The sequence below is a fragment of the Panthera tigris genome, chromosome A2 (assembly GCF_018350195.1).
Source record: "Panthera tigris isolate Pti1 chromosome A2, P.tigris_Pti1_mat1.1, whole genome shotgun sequence".
NCBI lineage: Eukaryota > Metazoa > Chordata > Mammalia > Carnivora > Felidae > Panthera > Panthera tigris.
Window position 1 is genome coordinate 99565415 of NC_056661.1, and position 22997 is coordinate 99588411.

A 22997-nucleotide genomic window follows, 5' to 3' on the forward strand; every position below is an offset into this window, starting at 1 on the left:
TGGGTCTTTCCAAATTTTTACAAATCACTTTTCTCTACTTTTGGTGATGCCTAAAGTGGTCACCTTGTATCTTCTCCAAGAAGTGATTCGCTCTCCCCATTCCATGTATAACCTCAGACCTATGATCTGCACTGGGCAGAAGCTGGGGCAGACACTGAATAGCTCCTCTGGTCTTGGCTCACTTTTCCTCCGTGGGTCTCCATGAACCAGCTATAATATAAGAGGGACTTCAAGAGACCCTTTTGGCTTCAAAATCCTGGAATTCCAATCTTTTCATTTTTTATTTAGGTTATACAACCAACAGAAGTGGGGGGAAAAAAGTCAAATCCCTAGACCTTTAATACCCTTCCACATTAACTCCATCTCTGCTAATTTGTTTGGTTCCCAGTAGGCTCTTACACCCTCTACCAGGAAATACCAAGCCCATTTTCCAAATTAATGTCTGCCTAAAGAGTAATAATAGCATAGTTGTGGGTATTGAAAACTGAAGCCCAAATTCTGAAAAAGAAGGCAAAATCAAACCATGGGTGGGGCACCTGGGTGGCTCAGTCAGCTGAGCATCTGACTCTTGATTTTGGCTCAGGTCATGATCTCAGAGTTTGTGGGATCAAGCCCCGCATGGGGCTCTACACTGACCATGCAGAGCCTGCTTGGGATTCTCTCTCTTCCTCTCTCTCTGCTCCTCCCTCACTCGTGCTCTCTCTCTCAAAATAAATAAATAAACATTTTTTAAAGGGGAAAAAAAATCAAACCATTGTCTTTACACAATATTAAGCGGTCCCTGGAGGTGCACATCCCTCATTAATATGTCTGTGGGGTCACTTCCTACTCAGATTTTCATTTTGAGAACAAAAGAGTCTCAGCTGAGATCACAGTTGGAAGACAACTACCTGTGTTAAGCTGGATGGAAGCAAAATGCTGTTTCATTACTACCTGTTGTGCTTCCTGCTCCCACAGTCAGCATACTTGGCTTCTACATTGTTGAAATGTGTATGAAATTTTAAAAATGTGGATGAAATTATTTCAGAAAACCATGTAGCAGGTGCTCTGTGTCTGCAGGGAATGTGGGAGAGCAAGCTGGCCACTGGCTGAAATTGATTGCTACCACCAATCAAATCCCTGTTACGTAGGTGAACTGGGCAAGCTCCAGAAGGCCAGTGAGGGATACTGACAGGGAATAGAGAACTTCGGGACAAAAAAGAAGTAAAGGAAAAAAGGAAAAGGGATAGATACACTTCAGTCCCTGAATGACTCACACTGCCTCGGCATAATTTCATGTTTCATTGATATGATGCTCCCAAACTTTTTACTGCCCACATTGTCTATTATTTTTGCCAGGAGTTTCAAGTTTTAAAAGATTATTTTTTCAACAAAATCAATTGCATTGATGAGGTAACAATATTTTCCTTCTCCATTTTTAATCAGACAACATATAATTGCAAGGCCTTTCTGTTCAGAAAGGTAAACAGGTAAAGCTAATTAAATTCATATCAAAAAGAAAGAAATGTGTTACTTTATTTACCTCTGTAGTCTTATTACAGGTGTATATGAAATGTTCTTGTTTTCTTTTAAATAATGAAATCAACATGAAGGCCTCAGGTTAAGAAATATGGTAATCTTTTAGAAATGCCCTTTTGGCACAGAACACTCCCCATAATAGTTACAGCTCTCAAGCAGTCTAAAATGTCCAGCTCAGAGCTTTGGGCATGAGATGATTAATATGAGCACCGCTGGAGTATTTGAAATAGTTCAGATGTTAGTTCAAACCCCAGACTCAGTATTTATCTCTTCTGTCATCAAAGGATTTATCCTCTGTAAGTCTTAATTTCCTAACCTTCAAAACTGGCATAGTTGTATCTATGTCTTAGATCCTCAAGAAATTACAGCTAAGCCTATTGTTGGATGATCATGGGTACAAACAACAAATGAGAGCTCAAAACAGATCAGCTATGTGGAGTTGGCCAACCATCTTTTATAAAGTTATTTTTACATGCATTCTCCCTTTATTTCCATCTTACTCTGGTTTTCCTTCGTAGAATCAGGGAAAGAAGTTGGGGCGTAAAGGAAAGGAGAGAAGCGAAACACAGGCAAGAGGGAGCTGGTGAATAAAAACCTATCCACTTAAGTCTTGACTGTTCATGATACTTTGAAATATCATGTTCCCTTGTTCTTCTCTTTTTAAGTTGAATTTCTCAGTTTTTCACCAGTTCCTCATTGGGGCATTTATGGGAAATTCCCAACCCAATAAACACTCTCTCCCTTTTCCTTGTTACCAGAACTCTGATCTGTGCAGGGCAACAATGAGTCCGGTTAACAATATCTTCCTCCTCACATACAGATTGAGCCAGAACTCACACTAAAGTCTTAAGGTTTAATTTTACAGGCTAAATCTGTCTTGTCATATTTATAATGTCATGATTAATACTTAAACTAGATGCATCAGTTTGTCCACAGAATTTATATTTTACTATCACCTCTGACCCTTTTTCTCTGTATACAAGCTCAAATATATTTACCCCATTTTCTATATTATAGCCTCTTTTTTCTATATTCAAGCACTTGAAGTCACATAAATAGCCACTAAATTACTTTCTTCTCATCTTGACTATAATCTACAAAGCTGCAAACACAGAACAGTGATCCATGCCTTGTAATGCTAATTGTTCCAAGGAAGACAAATCTCTTTAGGATCATTAGGTAATATTTGACTACAACTGAACACCTGATATTAAACCTCAAGACTTCACTATCATTTTCTGGTTCAACACCATCAGTAGACTAGGAATTTTTCAAACTATGTATTACTAGAGAGAGACTACACCTTATATCATCAACAGTAGTGTTTTTCAATGGGTTCTTGATTTTTAGGTATAAAAAGCTCAAATTGCCTTAACTGTGCAAAAATTCAGGAAATTGCTGATCTTTATTTGTCCCCACACGTCTAAATTTGGGTTTCCACACAAACAGAGACAGAGATAGAAAAATGGGCACAGGTATTTTGGGGAAATATCAGGAAGCAGTGATGAAGGGCCCAGAAGACTGAGATAGAGACCAAGAAGGCAGAGTCCATAGTGGATGTGGGATTGTGTAGTTGCTACTCTTTAACACTCTGAGGAACCATCCCTCTGAAGGACAGGATGCTGAGCATTAATGCAAAGTTTGGAGGATACCTCTGGAAACACAAACCCCCCTTATGCCTAGGACGTGCCTACCTGTGAGCTGAAGGAGCCTGAGCTGGGATGATTCTTGGTGCACAGGAACTGTCTACTCCAGCTGTGGTTGGATTCAGAGCTGATGCAGCCTGGGACACGGAGTCTCTGCTTTTGTCATTTCCAAACATAATCCAAGTATATGTTTTCAGTGATGATGGTGTCTAGAAATTATCAGCGGGAAATAATCAATAAAAATTTCAAAAAAAGTCCCAAGACATTTGAAAAAAAATTTAATTACAATTAATGAAATTCCATCTTATAGAAAAATACACAGCACTATTGGAACTGCTTTTTATTAAGAGTGCACTGAAAACCTAAACCATCTTTGAGCTAGATCTCATATTTGAGGTAAGTTTCTCTTTCTTTTTAGGTATTTGCAAAGTTTTTCCCCCTTCCCTCATTTTTGTTACTGACTCATCTTCCTAAAGTAATCTCTACACCCAACATGGGGCCTCAACTCATGACCCCAAGATCATGACCCCTGAGCCAGCCAGGCGTCCCCTTAACTCATCTTATATAAACTTTTTTAAGGGCTCATCATGGCCAGTGTTTCATTTTGAATGAAAATTCCTCAGAATGAACTCTTGCTCTGCCCAAATTTAGACAAGATTGTCCAAGATGGGGTCACCTGACTTGGGTCTATTTGCAGATGTGTGGGAGGAGGAAAGCTGAGGACTCCTTCTAGAGAGAACTTACCTTCATAATATAGGGAAGAGCCAGTGACAAGAGCTTGACTGAGTGCCTTAGCCTGAATTCTCTCAAGAACAGAGCCTGAGGTGCAAGGTCAGGTCAGGAAATAAGGGGAAGCAAAGCAAAGAAAGATGGGAAGCAATGGAATGTGATGATTTGCATGTATCTGTAGAAAGATAGATGATAAATAGGTAGATACACAGACAGATAGATATGTATTTATCTGTCAGCAAACCAACACTTAAGTTTCTTTGTTCAGCTCTCCCAGAAGCGGAAGGCCTAGGGTAACCAATCAGCACTTGACTGCTCAGCACCAGCTACTAACCTGGCTCCAAGTTTTCCCTTTGTTCCATATAAGGAAAGTAACCCTGATTTAACCAATCAGTAGATGCCTTGTGCCTGCTCACTTTGGTCTATCAGAATGTCATGCCTTATACAGCTCTTCAAAGAACCCACTTTCTAGACTGCTTCCATTCCAAATAAGCCTAAGTTTGCATAAAATTAGAACTGTTAGATAAAAGCCAACTAGATGAGTAAACTATCTAGGTAAGACTATTTTAAAAGTCATGAGTTCAAATTTCAGTCATAGAGTCCACAAACCCTGGTATGATAGATCTACACTCATATCTATATATCATAAATTACACATATATTTATATCTATATGAAGGCTTATGGACTAAATGATAGGAAATGATATCTATGATATATACCTTATATGTATATCTTATGATTATCTTATAATTACAATTATCTTACAATTGAGATTACAACTTATGAGATTTTCTATATATCTTCTATTTATAATATATAATCTTATAATTAACAATATAAATTATATACATATATAATTTCATAGTGTACCTTACATATATCACATATATATAATTATATTTATATTTGTATATGTCTATTTCCTTAAGTATTTCCATCTGACTTTATTTTTGGCTGAAACCTTTCTCCTGCCTAATGTGGAAAATCTAATGTACTTGCTCCTAGGTGAGCTCTGTCAATTTCTATGTTTTCTCAGGCAATGTAGCTTTAAAATTCAGCTGTTGCAGACTGCCCTCACACTCTCTTCCACCGGTGTTGATGCTTGGCTGGAGGTTTACTGAATGCCTCTGCACAGCTTCTGCCCATTTTGTACTGGCCCCCTCTGTGACCACTTCTGAGCTGACTGCCTGCTGCAGTGAGGTCAGCTGAATGGTCTGCCCTGCCTCTTCTTTTCAGTCACTTCCTAAGAGCACTACCAAAGCATCCTGACCTTAGTGAGTTCTCTCTGCCCTGAGGTTACATCTATGGCCAATTTGGGGGGGTGGGGTGGGTGTGAAAGGCTGACTGCTCTTCTGTCTGTTTCTGGGGACACAGCAGGACTGCAGGACATCACTCCATCTAGCAAAGAGTCTTCAAGTTAGATATGATTTTGTAAGTTCTGATCCATTCTGTTGTTTGTGGGCAAAAGTGGTGCTGAGGAAACCTTTTCAGCCAGGACAGGAACTGTTTACAGATGAAGCAAGAGACTGAGAGGAATTGCACATCCTAGGAAGAGTCAAGGGGACGTGGGCAATGGGGACGGGTGTCTTCCCAGTCATTGGGCTGCTTCTCCACCCACCTGCCGTTCACATCCTTGCTCATATTGTTTTTGGTAAATATTTTAGAGACCATAAAACCTGTTGCATTTAAAAGAAAAATTGGTAGGTTGCAGTTTGAAAACAGAACAGAATAAAACAGCAATATGGTAGTTTTGAATCATTTGGCAAGAGATTGGGTAAGCATTTGGATTCATTCCAGGAAGCACGTCTCTGGGGCCAAAAGACTGATTAACTGCCTATGACGAGTAGTGAATTGATCCACTTTAGTCGAGGGCATCTGAAGACCTTCTGACAGATGAAGAATGAAGAGTTTATATCCCATTTCTGACCAGGCTTCTGACAGGGCTCCTGGTTACAGAAGGAAGTCTTCCTTTTCAGGTTTTACTGATGATCATGATACAGGAACCCCATGATATTTTGAATGATAGAACACCAAAGTGAAGTTCCTTTTTCAATATCCCACAGTGCCTCAGTCCATTTAGGCTGCTATAACAGAATACCACAGACAGGTGACTTATAAACAACAGAAATTGATTCCTCACAATTTTGGAGGCTGGAAGTCTAAAATCATAGCACTGGCAAATTCCATGTCTGGTGAGAACTGCTTGCTCACTGATGGCGGTCTTTTCACTGTAAATGCAGATGGCAGAAAGGGTAAGCAATCTCTCTGGGGTCTCTTTTATAAGGTCATTAATCCCATTCAAAGGGCTCAGCCCTCATAATATAATCATTTCCCAAAGACCCCACTACCTAATGCCATCACCTTGGGGGTTAGGATTTCAACATACGAATTTTGAGGGGAACACCAACATTCAGACCATAGTACATGGCAAGTTTAGATCAGAAAGTGACCAATGGCAACCGGATATCTTTAGCCTCTGTTGGGTAGCGAGAACAAGCAGGCTGCAGTGGGCGTTGAGTGCAGCATTGTGAGTATTCTGCAGGTGTTTCTAACAGAGGAGGGAACATTTTGAGGTAAATGCCCAATCTACACACTGATCTAAGGAAAATCTGCCTGATAAACCCTCTTACCATGTTGATATTTTGGATGCAATTTGCTTAAAAATCACTTCAGCATACACAGCATGATATATTTGTGAATGAGAAGATTATATGTCTGTGGACAGCTGGTTAATCTTTGAAGTGTTTTAATCACAAACACACACACCAGAGGTGGTTAACAAGCCTTTGAAACGCTTCCCTCTGAAGTCCTAACCCAACTACCATTAGTGCTTCAGATACTGCTATCTCCGTCCTCACTACCAAATTTATAAATAATTGTAAATGTAAGAATTAGCATCTCATTGGTGCAATGAACTCGTTTATGGCATATGGGTTGGTTTATAATACTGTACTGATCCTTCCTCCATTGCATGAAGGGAGCATGAGAAACCAAGGAGTCTATACTAGCCGTCTACCTCAAGAGTAATTCTTTAGGTCTAGAATTCCACTTGACCCCTTAATGGAGTGTTCCTTTGCCTGAGCCGATCAAAACTTCACTTGAGCTATCTTAAAACACTGGAGTGAACCTCTCAGCCAAGGTGCTTAATGAAGTACTTAAAGGGACAAAGAACAGAAATTCACAGAGCTCACAGAAAAGGAAAAATATGCCCTGGGGCCTGTTATTAGCTTCACTTACAGTAAATGTTTGTACTGTAACAAAATTTGGTCTAGAACTTGCTTTCATTGTAACATGCTATCTAGTTGGAAAATTGTGGGAAAACAGACCTATAGCCATTACCTAGTACTCAGTGTAGGGTACCTACATTTATAAACAAACACACAAACACACATTGGGACAACTGTGAACAGGAAAAGGCATGATTTGGTGCATTTCAAAGCATATGTCCTCATCTACAAAACAGTGGCAGAACACCATCACCCATGCTAAATTTTGGATTGTCCCCAAATTGTGCAATTTTCCCCTGGATGACTGATTTTGTACGAATTTCTAAAAGCTAAATTTGCAAGCCCAAATTCACCTTAATATAACAACAAATAATTAAACCAAAAAAATACAGAAGATATGAACACTGAAGATGACCCAGAACTCTCAGCAAATTTCAAATTCTCTTTAACGTTTATTTATTTATTTATTTTTTGAGACAGAGAGAGACAGAGCATGAACGGGGGAGGGGCAGAGAGAGAGGGAGACACAGAATCTGAAAGAGGCTCCAGGCTCTGAGCTGTCAGCACAGAGCCCGACACGGGGCTCGAACTCATGGACTGTGAGGTCATGACCTGAGCCGAAGTCGGACGCTTAACCGACTGAGCCACCCAGGTGCCCCTCAAATTCTCTTTAAAGCAGAGAGTATGGATCACCTTTCTGAAGACTTTTACCTCATTTTTATCTTACAAACAGGTTAACATGATACAGATTTTCCCCATATCAGGCAATGACTTGAAAGCCTAATTAGACCCATATTTTATTTATTATTGATTTTTCTCATTAGATTTTTCTCACAGAGGCAAAGGAAGCGACGGTTTATTTTCTAGGGCATGATTTTGGAATGCCATAAAGAGAATCAAAGTTGATTTAGCAATGATAGGAATAGAGGGGAGATGGGGCCATGTCTATGCTTACTCTTATTCTATTACAGCTGCTTAAATTGTATGTATTTGTTTCAAGTCTACTAAACTGCTTTATCATATTGTGCTGTGATGTTTATAAAAAGGATGGTGGAAAAAGACAATTAGCAAATGCTTGAGGTATCCAACTGGAGCACCCTCTTTAGGGCCAGTCTGTGACAAAGTATGGATTAAAGTTTGTTTGGAGGTGGCTTTCCAATTTCCCTTTAGGTAGCCTGTGTGAGGTAACAGATGCCATCACCACTATTCTGACTGATAAAGGACCATGAGTTGAAGTTTATAAACTGATACACCTGAAATGTTATAGTCACCTCACACAAGATCCCGAGGGCTATTTCTGATCATTCTAAGTGAGTTTCAAGCTTTCAGGTTTACCAACTTTAAGTTGAAAGCAATAATATCTGTCCACATTTACATCAAGTTTGAAAGATGCATTTAGCAAACACTTATTGGTTAACACTATGTTTGAGGCACATTGTTAAATGCGAAAAGTGTAAGTGGTCAAAATGGTACCAGATTACCATTAAGCAATGTACAATTAACAGAAAGCCTAAGAAAAAAGAAGGGAAAAATACATAATATATATATAAAGTATATTTCAAAATATACTTTTGAAAAAGGAACCCTGTTTGGAATGTCCGCATTCCTGAACCTAACGTGTAGATCCTAATTTTGGCCATTCACAAAAACTGCCTATGAAATGTTTGTTACAGTGCTGATGGTCATCTCTTCCCCTTCCAGAGCTACCTAATCAGTATAATCAGAATTTCAGAGGCCTCAAGAGCAGCCTTCGGCATACAGAAAAGCTCCACGGGTGGTCATATTTTGTGGTGGGTGTTGAGAACCACTGGCCCAGCCAAGCAGCTGGGAAAGGAATCTTAATTTCCCTTATCCTCTCCCTTCTTCAGAAACTTCATTACCACATTTGGTGCAAGCAAGGTGGAAGAGATATTTGCCAAACCACCTTCACACTTGGAAAATTAGGCGTATCTCCCAAATCCAAGTCTCCCTCAAATGCTAAAGACCATAACAGTCAAGAAGAGAAGAATGTGGACTACAGCACAAGATGCACAGGGAAATCTGATTAAAGGACAGATGTGGCAACATCACATCTTACGTTACTTCCAATCTGTCTCAAGCTGATATCAGGGTTTCCAGCTACTCCCCCGGTATTCACTGCAGCAGGCAACATACTTTCTATGATTAACACTCAAATCCTTTAGAGCATTTCTTCCACAGTCTATTTCCATCCTGGGAATTCGTTTTCCCAATTTATAGTTTTTTGAAATCCACTGATACTTTGTGCTTATTTGCCATTATTTTTAATTTACAAAAATGGTTAAAGTATTTACTTATATTGTATCTGCAGAGGGAAACACACCTGACCTAATTCCTAATGCCTCTTACCAGAGGACATCTTCCTTTGTAAAGCTTCCAGGTTACAATGATCGTCTTCTCCCACAGCTGTTCATGATCTTAGTCTTACATATGATTAGCACTTGTGTTCTCAATCCACTGGGTGCAGTTTAGAATTTCTCATAGGAGTATGTGATCTTAAATGCATAATAAATGCTGCCTTTCTTCTTATTTTTTTCATGTGTTTATGCTTTGTCTTCCAAAGTGGATGTTAAACTCTGCAAACATGCTTCTGCAAATTCAAGAAGGGACTGTATCCGTGTAAATTTTTACTTATTAAAAACTCTGAAGTTGCAGGGCACCTGAGTGACTCAAGTCAGTTAAGTGTCCGACTCTTGATTTAGGCTCAGGTCATGATCCCAGGGTCCTGAGATCAAGCCCCACAAGTCCCATGTCAGGCTCTGCGCTGACAAGGAGGAGCCTGCTTAGGATTCTCTCTTCCTCTCTCTCTTCCCACCACCTTGCATGCAAGAGCATTCTCTCTCTCAAAAAAAAAAAAAAAAAAAAAAAAAAAAAATTAAAAAACCCTGAAGTTGAATTGCCCCTGCCTATTGATGCTTAATTACCATTGGTTTTACAAGTAAACAAGGAAAAAGGAAGCTTTTTCTGAAATTGCTAGTTAAAAGCACAGAATTTTCAGCTTTTTTATAGGCATTAAAGGTTGCTGCATGAGTCCTATCATTTCTAAGAAATGGTTTTTTAAGCACAGCTGATTTATTCTGTACCCACTTAAAATAAAATCTCCCAGTATTGTGCTATTTTCTTTAGTACATTTCACAAGTCTTAGGAAAACTTGCCTATAGAGAGATTTCTAAAATCTCTCAGTGGGTCATTCTGAAAGGGTTCTTTCAGAAAGATAATTCCATTATGGTCTCTGTGGGTTAGTTCCTTGTGTGGTTAATTATAAACAATGCAACATGAATCAAGGATTGGATAGATTTATGATGCTTCTTTTCCTGGGGGTTTTTCAAAGTCATTTTATTGCCTCATTTGGGGCCTCTATCTGAAAGTTTACCTTAGAAAAAAGATCACATAATAGCATATGTCTTGTAAAGATTTCCTAAAACCCAATGAGTTGTTAATCAAGGATTTTATTTTTCTCCCTAGTTCAAAGTATTCACTTATTCATTAAGTACTCTAACCTACTATGTTACAGGAACTTATAAAGTGGTTTTCTATGTATGTAATTCCAATTACTTTAGATCTCAAATAAAATTGGGAGATGTAATAAACTACCAGTTATTCATACAAGATAGAGATAAAAATAAACCAGTGTTCAAAATGTAATATCATGAATTGGTCTTGCCCTGGTGAAAAATTATTTAGATTACAAGGAACAGAACTCACCTGTATTAGCCGTTGCAAAAAAAAAAAAAAAAAAAGGCAGGGGTGAGGAGATTTAATAGAAGGATTATTTCACAATGACTTGTGCAGTTAGGTATCATAGCTAACAAAAACAAGCTCAAGCTCCGAAAGTGAAAAGGTGTGGCATGGCCTCTCTTTGCTTAATTCTTGGTATCTGTCCCATTTTTCTCACTCCTTCTCTGCAGATTGACTTTTTTATGTCTACTATAGACATGGCTACTTCAGTACTATTCATGTCATTTTTTTTCAATTCCACAACTTAAGAAAATGGATTAGAACCTAATTCCTAACTCTCTGAAGAAAGCATCCGATTGGCTGAATTTGTTCCAGGTGTCCTTAGGTGTCCTGAGGTCCAATGAGCAATGGCCACTGCTTAAGAGGTGACCAGGAGTTGGGCTTTCTAGCTCTGCCAGGGGCATAATTGTAGGCCCCCTGAAAAGAAACATACACAGAATAGGCAATGTGGGCAATATGAATGATTCATCAAGAGAAGATGCCAGAAAGATGTAGTACGGATAAAGGGCAAGAGAAGATAGTGATTACACTGTATGAAACACCTAAGAAAGAGCAATAATAAAAATAGCAGTAATAAATAACAGAAGAGCATTGCTATCTTAAACTTAATTAACCTCTACCATAATAATTTATTTTAAATGAAAGTAAAAGCAATTTCTTCCTGTGTTAATTGACTCAGGCATTTATTATATCAAGCTAGTAAAGATATAATTGTGTTTATTTATTTTTCAGTCTGAGTTAGAATGTGGGATATGGGGTGAATGGTGGTACAGGGGTGTATATGGAAAAATACATAAAAGAGCCCTTGCTTGCAAAAAGCTTAGTGTCAGTGGGGAAACAAATGTTTCCACAGTGAAACAAGTGTAGAGAAACACAATTGTATATTATCTCTATATTATCTGTATTAGTTGATGTGAGCAGTAAGATCTATATGAAAATTAAAAAGACAACGAGCCTTCCACTTGCAGTAATGGAAAGCCAGATAATTCAGAGCAGCACTCACTCAGATGACATTTTAAAAAAATGAACACAAATTTAAAAAATTACATGTTAGTGTCATAAAGATATGAAAATATTGAAAAATCCCCAGGCCAAGATTTTGGAGAAGGTGGGAAAACAGAGACATAAGCATTTGGAACTGCTTCTCAGGGGCATCTGTTGATTCCTAAAGAGGCTGCTCAGTCAGCAGACTTATTTAGCTTGGAGTACAGAAAAAAAGCAGTGTCCCCAACAACTGGGGAATCTGGTACAATCCTGTATTTGTACCAGATACAAATCTGGTACAAGATTTTTTGGGTTGGGACCCCAAATGGCTTAATCATAGAAGTAAGAAGAACCAGAGATAAACTCTCCCCTATATGGACTATGGCCCAATGTCAAGTGATCAAGTTGGATAAATTCTGAAATTGGATTAAGGTAATACTAGGCAAGAGTTTACAGTGCCCACAGGTGCACAACAGAAGCCAACAAAAATAATTTTGATTGGAACATAATATTAGCTAAGCCTCAAGTTATTTATTCAAGGAATTTTTCAAATAAAGTGACTGGAACGCAATCAGTGATAACCAGGCAATGATAATGCAACCAGTGATAACACAGAGAGAGGAAAAAATGCATATGAACCAGCAGAAACAAGAGAGGGAGGAAGAGAGATAGATAATACAGTGAAAAGAGCAAACATGCATTTATTTCCTTTCTCAGATGTGGCAGAAGCCACAATACTTAAAAAGATAATGGCTGTGAATTTTCCAAAACTGTTCAAAGACATCATCCACAGATTTAAGAAGCCCAAGCATGAAAAATACAGACAAATCCACACCTATACATATCATGGTAAAATTTCAGACAGCCAAATATAAAGAGCAATCTTAAAAGCAGACAGAGGGAAATAGATACTATATTCAAATGAGTAATAATCAGTATAAGAGATGACTTCTCATAAAACAATATACAGTGATATTTTCAATGGACTGAAAGAAAAAGAATTGATTTCTATGCTATTGAAAATATCATCCAAATTTAAACTAAAGTGATATCCTCAGGCTAAAAAAAAAATAGATAATTTACCACCAGCAAAACTACCAAGGAAATAATAAAGAATAGTCTCCACATAGAAGGACACAGTCCTAGATAAGTCTTACAAATTTAGGATAAATGCAAAATAAAGAAAACTGTAACTAGGTGGATAAAATAAATGAAAATTAGCCACATAAACCTGTTATGATAATATCTTATGGAGTTTATTACACACACACACACACACACAACCTGTTCTGGAATGATCTATACATCAGAACCTGGCTCACTGGTTATCCTTACAAGCAATCTATTAAAGAGAGATGGCAGAAGTGGTTTATTTTGAAGCTTATGAAAGTTGTTGAGAAAATGCTTCCTTCCCTACCCTCCCTTTATCCACCCTTCCACAAGAAACAGAAGGAAGTTGTCCAAAGCAGTCAAAACTGTGACTGGCATATCTCACTATTCCAAATACACATATAAACCTAACATCGAGGGAAATGGGGCTTGGACTGCCAGCTTTTGTTTCCCTGGGCAGCAGGCAGTAAGCTACAGTGAGAGAGCAGCCGACGGCGAAAGGTGTGCAGGACCCTCTGAAACTACCCTGAATCATGCAGTGACTACCTAGGTTGGTGAGGACACATATTTCACACAAATAAGGTGTCTTAAAGCACCAGAAAAAATATATATAGCATTGCCTTTAACAACTAAAAATTGAAGTATAAATGATTATCTGGAAACATTTACCATTTTAGAAGAAGAAATATAAATATATACACTTAAATTTAGAAATTGTTTACATATCACCAAAACAATATTGTTTGTTAAATCATGTTTCATGTGGCTCAAGCAAAACATAAATTCTCAATGTTGTAATACGCTTATCATAAAACAGATATATAGTCCATTTGCAAAGGAACAATGGTTGTAACTGAGTTTATATTACTTTTTCCTCTCAGAAACTTCACTTTTCAAAATAAAACACTACAATAATTATAGGGGCACCTGAGTGGCTGAGTCCATTGAGTGTCTGACTCTTGATCTTGGCTCAGGTCATAATTTCAGTGTTCGTGGGATCAAGCCCCATGTTGGCTTGGAATTCTCTCTCTCCTCTTTCTCTGCCCCAATCCCACTCATGATCTCTCTCTCTCTCTCACTCTCTCTCCAAATAAATAAGTACACATTTCAAAAAACACCACAATAATTACAGTGAAAATTTAAATTAAAAATAAAAACACATACTTAAACCTAAAACTTGCTAACATCTTTCTGACTCATTCCTCCCTTTTAAAAATTGGGTTAATGCAATCAGTTTCAAAGGGACATGATGCTGAATACTAAAGAGTTTATAGATGCTGAATACTAAGTCACAGGTGATGGGATAAGCTTAACTTTTCAGAAATACTTCAATATAATTTTGGCTGAATTTATGCTTCCAGATGAATTAATTCAAATGTTTTCACATAAACAGACTAATAATATCAAATTTTACTGTATTTTTAAATTTGTTAAACACCTGTGTACAGACCCCATGTAGATAAATGTTGTTGAACTCTAGATAATAAGTAGAGAAAGTAACTGTTATTTAAGAAATATTGTTATATAAAAACTGAGAGGATAAACAGGTTAACAGTACATAAGATGCACTATTTCAGCAAATGCTACATTTTTATAAAGAATATTAGGGTTTAAAATAATGATAATTGGGTATCAATTAAGCCCCCAGGGAAATATTTACTGAAATAGTTAATATTTTCTGAAGAATAACACAAAAATGTGGTATTTGCTGAAGAGAACCAATAAAGACAATTTCATTCTTTAACTACTGAATTTTATACTTCTCTTGGTCATCCAAAGACTTCATAATCACTAAGAAAACTGGATTATATACTTCAGAACAGACAAAGACTTTCTTCTGCAGAGATATCAATGACAGGGACAATATTAGAGATTGCATAAAAACTCTCATCAACTACATCGTGTCTCAGTTTAAAATTCCAGCAATGACATATTGTAACCATGACAGCAAAGAAGCCCTTTCTCCAGTTGCACAATAAAGAGATAGCATGATATCCATCAAAAAGATTAAGTAATGAAACAGGACACATTTCTGTCACTTCTACATCCACCTGCTGTGCAAGTACATAAAGAGAGAAAGAAGCTGTCAGTTTGAACAGCATTTTCCAATCTGGAAGCTTTTAGGAAAATTACAGGGCACTGAAGAATTATAGTTCACATTAGAACTGATTGGTGTCATAGTCAAAAGGGGGATAGATTTCTTGTCCTTTTGCAGTAGGAATTTGTCTTCCACGAGCAAAGATAATCACTTCCCACAGTCACAAAACTGAAGTTATAGCTAATCAAAGAAATCGCCGCTTGAAGTAACGCCTTCATGGGCTCCTGATTTAGTACTAAATTGATTCTGATTTTCATAAATGAAAAGCAGCTTTGACTGTGTTGTCAGCATCTGTGCAGGTAATAATGTTTCTGGACCAAGATTACTCTAAGGTTCTGTCCTGGAAAAATATCTGGTTCCTGCTAATCTTAGTATATGGTCTGATTCCAAATAAATTAAAATCTTTCATTACCCAGAGTAGCACCATTAGGATGATCATATTAAAAAAGATTGACTTCTCATCTTTCCTAGTCAAGGAAGAAATGTTTGACATTAGCAGCCATTTCACCTGGAATCACTAATCACAATTCTTAGCACTGCTTTCTTCTGAATTTTAGCTCAGAGCTAAAAGAGAACAACAAACACATAGCTGTGTTATTCAGCAAAGAAAGGAGAAGAGAAAGCTGGCAATTTAATGGTTTAACAATATCTAAATCAATTGTGTACTGAGCACAAGAGGTTTTAGCAGCAGAAATTCATTTAAGAAAGGCTTCAGGAAATCTGACTAAGCTAGAGGTAGCATATTTATGCCTCATAAATAAAAATACTGGTGTACTTGTCAAGCTACCCAGCCTGAATTTTATGAAAGTGCTAAATGCTAAGTACATAAACCTACAGAGATTCCTGGACCAGAAATCTGACTTCTCTACTACACCTGGTAAAAGAAGAGAAAGAAATCATAGAAAAGTCAATGACACAATTAAAACAGGTCAAAGCTGTATGAAATATACTTGGATGATTAGGTTAAATTCCATTTAATATTTGATATACAGTTATCATTTTAAAGATATCCTCACAAAGAGTAAAGTAAAATGTCTAAAGCTAGTCTATACAAATTGCTTGATGGAAAATGGTCAAATGGTAGCAACTGAAAAGTCTGCTTTCAGATGTGTTACCTAATTTTATCTTGGTTGCTTTGACATTAGTAAGGTAAAACTGTTATATGCAATTAGAAATATTGCAGAAAGACCAGGGTAGATCTATCTTAGTGGGAAACAGAATTTTATTGAGATGGAGCAATTCAACAGACCTTAATAAAGAGACTATTTACAGAGGTGTGGGCAGTCAATAAAAACAATAAAGGATGTTAAAGTACCTGGAGATAGCAGAGCAGGAAGCTATTACCATCCAAAACTTGGAAATAAAGGACTAGATAATGTTATTGGAGCCCAATAAGAGCTGGAGTCATAGAAGAGAGGTTGCCCAACAGACAAAGCTATGGTCTTGGGCGCCAAAGCCACTGCCAGAACCCTGAAACAAAGCAAGGAAGAAATGGTAAAGAAATACTTATATCTTGTCTTCCTTTTTCATCCCAATGTTCTGTTGATGGCTTTCACTGGCTAAACTGAACAAGTTTATCTAGCTAACAAGGGAATCTGGGCAATGCTGGCCCTATGCCTCAGCCACGCAGGGCAACAAGTAGAGAATTGAAAGATAGAAAATGAGAGTGAAGGAAGCAAATGTAGAATAACAAGCACACAGTATATGTCTACTGGTTGTTATGGTTCACAATAGTAGTTACAAACTAATGAGTAAATATTTTTGCTCAGTTATAGTAATTTTAATTATTCCCATCTCCAATCACTTGTGGCTATAGGTTAACTCTTTCTCCATTGTTGGATTAATTTATTTCCAATATTTTTTACCATTCTAAACAAGATTACAATACACATTCATTACTGAGAGGTAACAGTTATATGAAAGATGTTTTTAAAATAAAATTTATTGAGGTATATACACATACAATAAAAATAATGTCAAAATTTAAGGGCACGGGCTGCTGACATTTGACAACTGTATACGAACTTGTAAACACCATACCAATCAAACTATAGAACATTTACTTCCCCCAGGGATGCCAGGGTGGCTCAGTAGGTTAAGCATCAGACTTTGGCTCAGGTCATGATCTCCTGGTTCCTGGGTTTGAGCCCTGGGTTGGATTCTGTGCTGACAGCTCAGAGCTTGGAGCCTGCTTCAGATTCTGTGTCTCTCTCTATCTCTGCCCCTTCCCTGCTCACACACACACTCTCTGTCTCTTAAAAATAAATAAACATTAAAAAAAACATTTTTTCAAGAACATTTACTTCCCCCAAACAATGATCTTCATATCCTTTTGTAGTCAATCTCTTACAACTATTACTTACTCCTGAAAAGAGTTGATGTGATTTTTATCAAGACTAGACTTGCCTATTCTATAAGTTCATAAAATGGCATGTTTGCCCAAATGTCTGTGAAATCCATTCTTGTTAGAATTCTGTTACTTCTGAGTCTTTGTCAGAAATCAGTGTGTGTGTGTGTGTGTACGTGTGTGTGTGTGTGTGTGTGTGTGTGCGTGCATGCAGCTCTATTTTTGTACTCCTATTCTGTTTCATTGACTTATATGTCCATTACAAGACACATAATTCTATACTCTGATAATCATAGCTTCATGGTAAATCTTAAAATAGTTAATATAATTCCTCCAACTTTCTTTTAAAATTACACTGGCTATTCTCAATCATTTGCATTTCTATATAATTTTTAGAATTAACTTGCCAATTTCCAAAACAAAACAAAACAAAATTCTGCTGAAATTTTTACTGGGATTGCTTTGTGTTTCTAGATAAATTTGGGAAGAATATATATTTTAACATAAATCATTCTTTCAATCCATGAATATAGTAGATCTTCCCAATGATTTACATAATCTTTAGTTTCTTTTAGCAACACTTTGTAGTTTTCAATGTACAGGTCCTTTACATAATTTGTTAAATGTATGTCTAGGTATTCTATGGTTATTTTTATATTATAATAAATTTTAGTGTTTAAAATTTTTATTTTCCATTTTTTGTTGCAAGTATATAGAAATATAATGTTAGAAATATAGAAATGTTCTATACTGAAATTTTGTATATGGTATATTCTAAAATCCATTTATTATTATTGCAAATTCAGTTATTGTTCTAACAGTTTCTTAGTGCCCTCGGGATTTTCTATTTAGCCATTTATGCTGTCTGTAAATAAATAGTTTTATTTCTTCTCTTCCAATTTGTATGTCTTTTATTTATTTATCTTGCCTACTCCGGTGGCTAGAATAGCTAGTAAAATATTAAATGAAAATAGTGAGAGAGGGCAAAGAGGGCATCCTCTCAATGTTCCTGATCTTAGGGAGAAAGAATTCAGAGCGTCACCATTAAGTATGAAATTTTTTGCAGGATTTTCACAAATGCCTTTTATCAACATGAGGCAGTTTTCTTTTATTCCTATTACTAAGAATTTTTACTACACACTGGTTTTAAATTTTGTCAAATGCTTTTTTTGAATCTGCTAAGATCATGTTTTTCCTTTCTTTTCTTTTAATTTTTTTTTAACATTTATTCATTTTTGAGAGAGAGAGAGAGAGACAGAGCATGAGTGGGGATGGGGCAGAGAGAGAGGGAGACATAGAATCAGAAGTAGGCTCTAGGCCCTGAGCTGTCAGCACGGAGCCTGATGTGGGGCTCAAACCCACGAACTGTGAGATCATGACCTGGGCCGAAGTCAGACGCTTAACTGACTGAGCCACCCAGGCGGCCCTCTTTTCTTTTTTTTTAAGTAGGCTCCACACCTGGCATGGAGTCCAATGCAGGGCTTGAACTCATGTCCCTGATATCAAGGCTGAGCTGAGATCAAGAGTCGGGCACTTAACCAACTAAGCCACCCAGTTGCCCCTCCTTTACTTTCCTAATGTAGTGAGTTACACTGAGTTTTGAACAATGAAGCAATCTTGAATATCTGGGATAAACCTGACTTAATCGTGTGGTATTACCCTCATTTATATATTGTTGGATTTTATTTACTAATATTGTTGAGAATTTGTTCTATGAGAGTTATTGGTCTGTAACATCATTTTTTTGGTATTGTCTTTGTGAGTTTTGTTGTCAGTGTTATTCTGGCCTCATAAAAGTAATGGAGAAATGTTCCCTCCTCCTCAATTTTTTGTAAAAATTTATGTACTATTGATATTTATTTTTTCTTGAATGTGTGTTAACATTATCAGTAAAACCATATAAGCTTGTAATCTTCTTTGTGGGAAGTTTTTTAATTAAAATTTTAATTTCCTTAATGGATAAGAAGTTATTCATATTTTGTATTTCTTCTTGAGTTCATTTTGGTAAATTTTGTTTTTCAAGGAATTTATCTATTTTATCAAAGTTGTTGTATTAATTGTCAGAAATGTGATTATCATACTCCCCTTTTAAGACTTATATTATCTGTAGTGATAATCCCTCTTACATTTTTTATTTTGGTAATTTGTATTCTCTTTATTATTGACTACTTTTGTTAGGGGGTTTATCCATTTTATTAATCTATTCAAGTAACTAGTGTTTGGATTTGTAAACTTTATTCATTGCCCATTGTCTATTTTAAGGATATCTGCCATCAAGGAATTTTCTCTGTTTTCATTTATCTGAAAATGTTTTTATTTTATCCTTGATTTTAAAGCTTATTATTACTTAACATAGGATTTTAGGTGAATAATTTATTTTTCTTTCAACATTTTAAGGATGTCCTTCTTATCCTGTTTTCCTTTAAATAATGTCTTTTTTGTATATGCTTTTTTTCTTTATCTTCAGTTTTTAGCAATTTGGCTATCGTGTGCACAGGTATGGTTTTCTTTAAAATATAGCTATTATAATTACATATATATATATTCTGTTTGGTGTTTGGTTGAGTTCCTTGGATCTGTAAATCAGGGTTTTGAGGGATTTTTTTTCATAAAATTTACAAAGTTTTCAGGCATCATATTCTGAATTTTGATTTTTTTTTTCCTGGCTCAATCTTACTCTCTTCTGATTCTAAGATTCCAATTGCACATATGTTAGTAATTTGGTACTGTTCTACACATTTTTTGAGTCCCTGTTTACTTTTTTTCATTTTTAAATTATTTTTGCATCTTTGGATTTGATAGTTCCTATATATCTGGTAGGTAAAATGACACCTTTACTACTGAATATTTTTATCCAAAAATACTATATTTCCCCTATTTGTTCATATATTTCTTGTACCCTTACATATTGTTAGGTTTTTTTTTTCTTGCAAAGACCTGGCTTCTTATTTGTGGCTATCTTCATTGATTCATAGTAACTACACATTTCCAAAAATTCACAGTATATTAATAATGCTTTTAATCACAATTATTTCTCAGATTGGTTACCCTGTACTATTTCTTGGTAAGTGGAAATTGACTATAATGGAAATTTTATGGCAAATAGTTTTATGGTAACAAAATCAAAATGCCAAAAGACAAATGACAAACTGAGAAAAATATTTGTAATATCTATCACAGAAAAAAAATCGATATTCGTAAAAATAAAGAGCCCTTAAAAACTGAAAAAAAAAGACAAACAATGGAAATGAATAAATATTGCCCAAAAAAAGAGACACAAATAAATAGCTTTTAACCATATGGAAAAATACCCAAATTTATTCATAATAAGAAAAACACAACTTAAAACTGCACTGTTACATTTTTTCCCACTTATCAGTTTGATAAAAATTCAAATTTGATGAACATTATTGGCAGCAACACTGTGAAGGAAAGGTGCTCTTGAATTGCTGATTGGGGTGGTAAATTAATACAACTATTACAGAGTAGAATTTAACAACATGTAGCAAAATTATATGTGCATTTACCTTCTTAGCAATACCAACTACTTCTATGAATCTATCCTAACAATGCATGACAAAAAAAGATGTATACAAAAACAATACAATAATACATAAGGCTATCTATTCTTTGAAATAGTGTTTATAACAAAATAAGACCAAAAGTAACCCAACTATCAATCCAATGGAGCTGGCTAAATGAAGTACAGTACATGCATTGAGTAGAGTGCTATGGAGCTGTAAAAGGAATAGAGAGTATGTCTGTGCATGTCCTTGTAGTCATTTCCAGAAAGTATGGCTAAGTAAAAAAGCAAAACGGGGAAAAATACATAGTAGTGTATTACACTACTGTTTATGAAAGAAAGAGAGAAGAACACATGCATTTGCTTTTATATACATTTTAAATTGAAAAGGTAATGAAAAATCATTCTAAGAAGAGGGATGAAATATAGTAGAGAGGACAGGACAGAAGCTACATTTCTCTAGGTGTTCTTACTCCAACTAAGCATGGAATCACCCACCTAACACTTGGTATTTATGAAAGAAGGATGTATTTGAGACTCAATTTTTTTTTAACTCTTTCAAAGGATTTATTTGCTACAGAATTGCTTGAGCCCACCAATAAAATGAACTCGGGATTTCTTTGTTTAAAAGGATTTTGCTCACAGATTTATTTTTACAAGTGCTTCAACATTCAAAAAGTAAGTATTTTTGCCAGCATTTGGCATGTATCTAGAAGAGGTTAGAAAAAATTGGAATCTATAGAATTAGATGTCTAAAAATAGAAGGAAAAAAATGAACATTTTAAAATTCCTCATTTGGACAGGTCCTGAGTTTAAATCACATTCATCTGCAAAGAACTGTTTTAGGTCAGAAATGCTGTGTTTTGTAATTCCAGATCTTGATCTTGGATTTGACTGGTGAGGACTCCAGGCACTGCATGAATGACAGGAGTGACGTCATTCAGTTGGCCAATTCTGGCATATGTCCTACCTGGCTTGTAAAGTTTTATAAATATCTTTTAAACCTGATGCTGGTTGTATTAATCTGATTCTCAATACTTTTTCTGAATAAACAAAACTTTTCCCTGCATGATCACACATTTAAGTATTTGTTGCTTGCAGATAGATACAGAGAAACCAAGCATGGATGTGTATCAGACTATTCCACAGTGGAGCTGTGCATCTCTGGGTGGCTGTGTAAGCTGCAAGAAAAGTCCCTCCCTGGGCACTGGCTGTGCACCAGAGGTGGCCATCCGGGCAAGGTCAATCTGAAGAGGATGTGAACACCAGCAGCTGCTCGATGGGTTTAAACCACCACTCATCTGCCTCCAGCTCTTCTACCAAACCAGCTAATTTTTTCATCTGAGCAACTTGCTGATCATCTTTCACCTGTTTAAGCACAGATGTCACTTGGTAACTGAAAACAGATTTTGCAGAGGAATCTCTCAGAGCCATCTTCTAACATCTCTCCAGCTCCCTTGGGGTAGGTGAAAAGGGCTTTCCGTGGTGGGGCAAGGTCTGAGACACTGACACCAGATCCAGTGACAGAACTTCCAACGACCCCAGCAGCTGAGGAGGATGATGAAGAGGCAGCCATTTCCTCTCTAGCAGAATTCTCACTTCGCTCAAAGGATGCGGCACTTTCCCCTACAGCCCTGCCCCCCAGGGGCAGCCAGAGCTGCAGCGCAGGCAGCGTTTAAGAGGAGGACTGGAGACTCAATTCTTTCATTTTGTTATGTTTTGTTTTAATTTTTTTTAATATCAAATTTATTGTCAAATTGGTTTCCATACAAAACCCAGTGCTCATCCCAAAAGGTGCCCTCCTCAATACCCATCACCCACCCTCCTCTCCCTCCCACCCCCCATCTACCCTCAGTTTGTTCTCAGTTTTTAAGTGGAGACTCAATTCTTAAAGAAAGCACCATAGCATAGGAGAAAGGTTATGTGCTTTTGAGTCAGTGACATCAGGGTTAGGATGCTGACTTTTCCTCCACTGGCCAGTGGGACTTTGGGCAAGTTACTTAACTTCTCTGAGCTTCAGGTTTCTCATGTATAAAATGGAGATAAAATTAGTAACT

At 36.7% G+C, this 22997-nt stretch overlaps 1 pseudogene; it reads right to left on the reverse strand.

Moving 5' to 3' along the window:
- Nucleotides 1–22182: 22182 nt before the first annotated feature.
- On the reverse strand, nt 22183–22516 carry LOC102963610 (annotated as a pseudogene).
- Nucleotides 22517–22997: the final 481 nt, after the last annotated feature.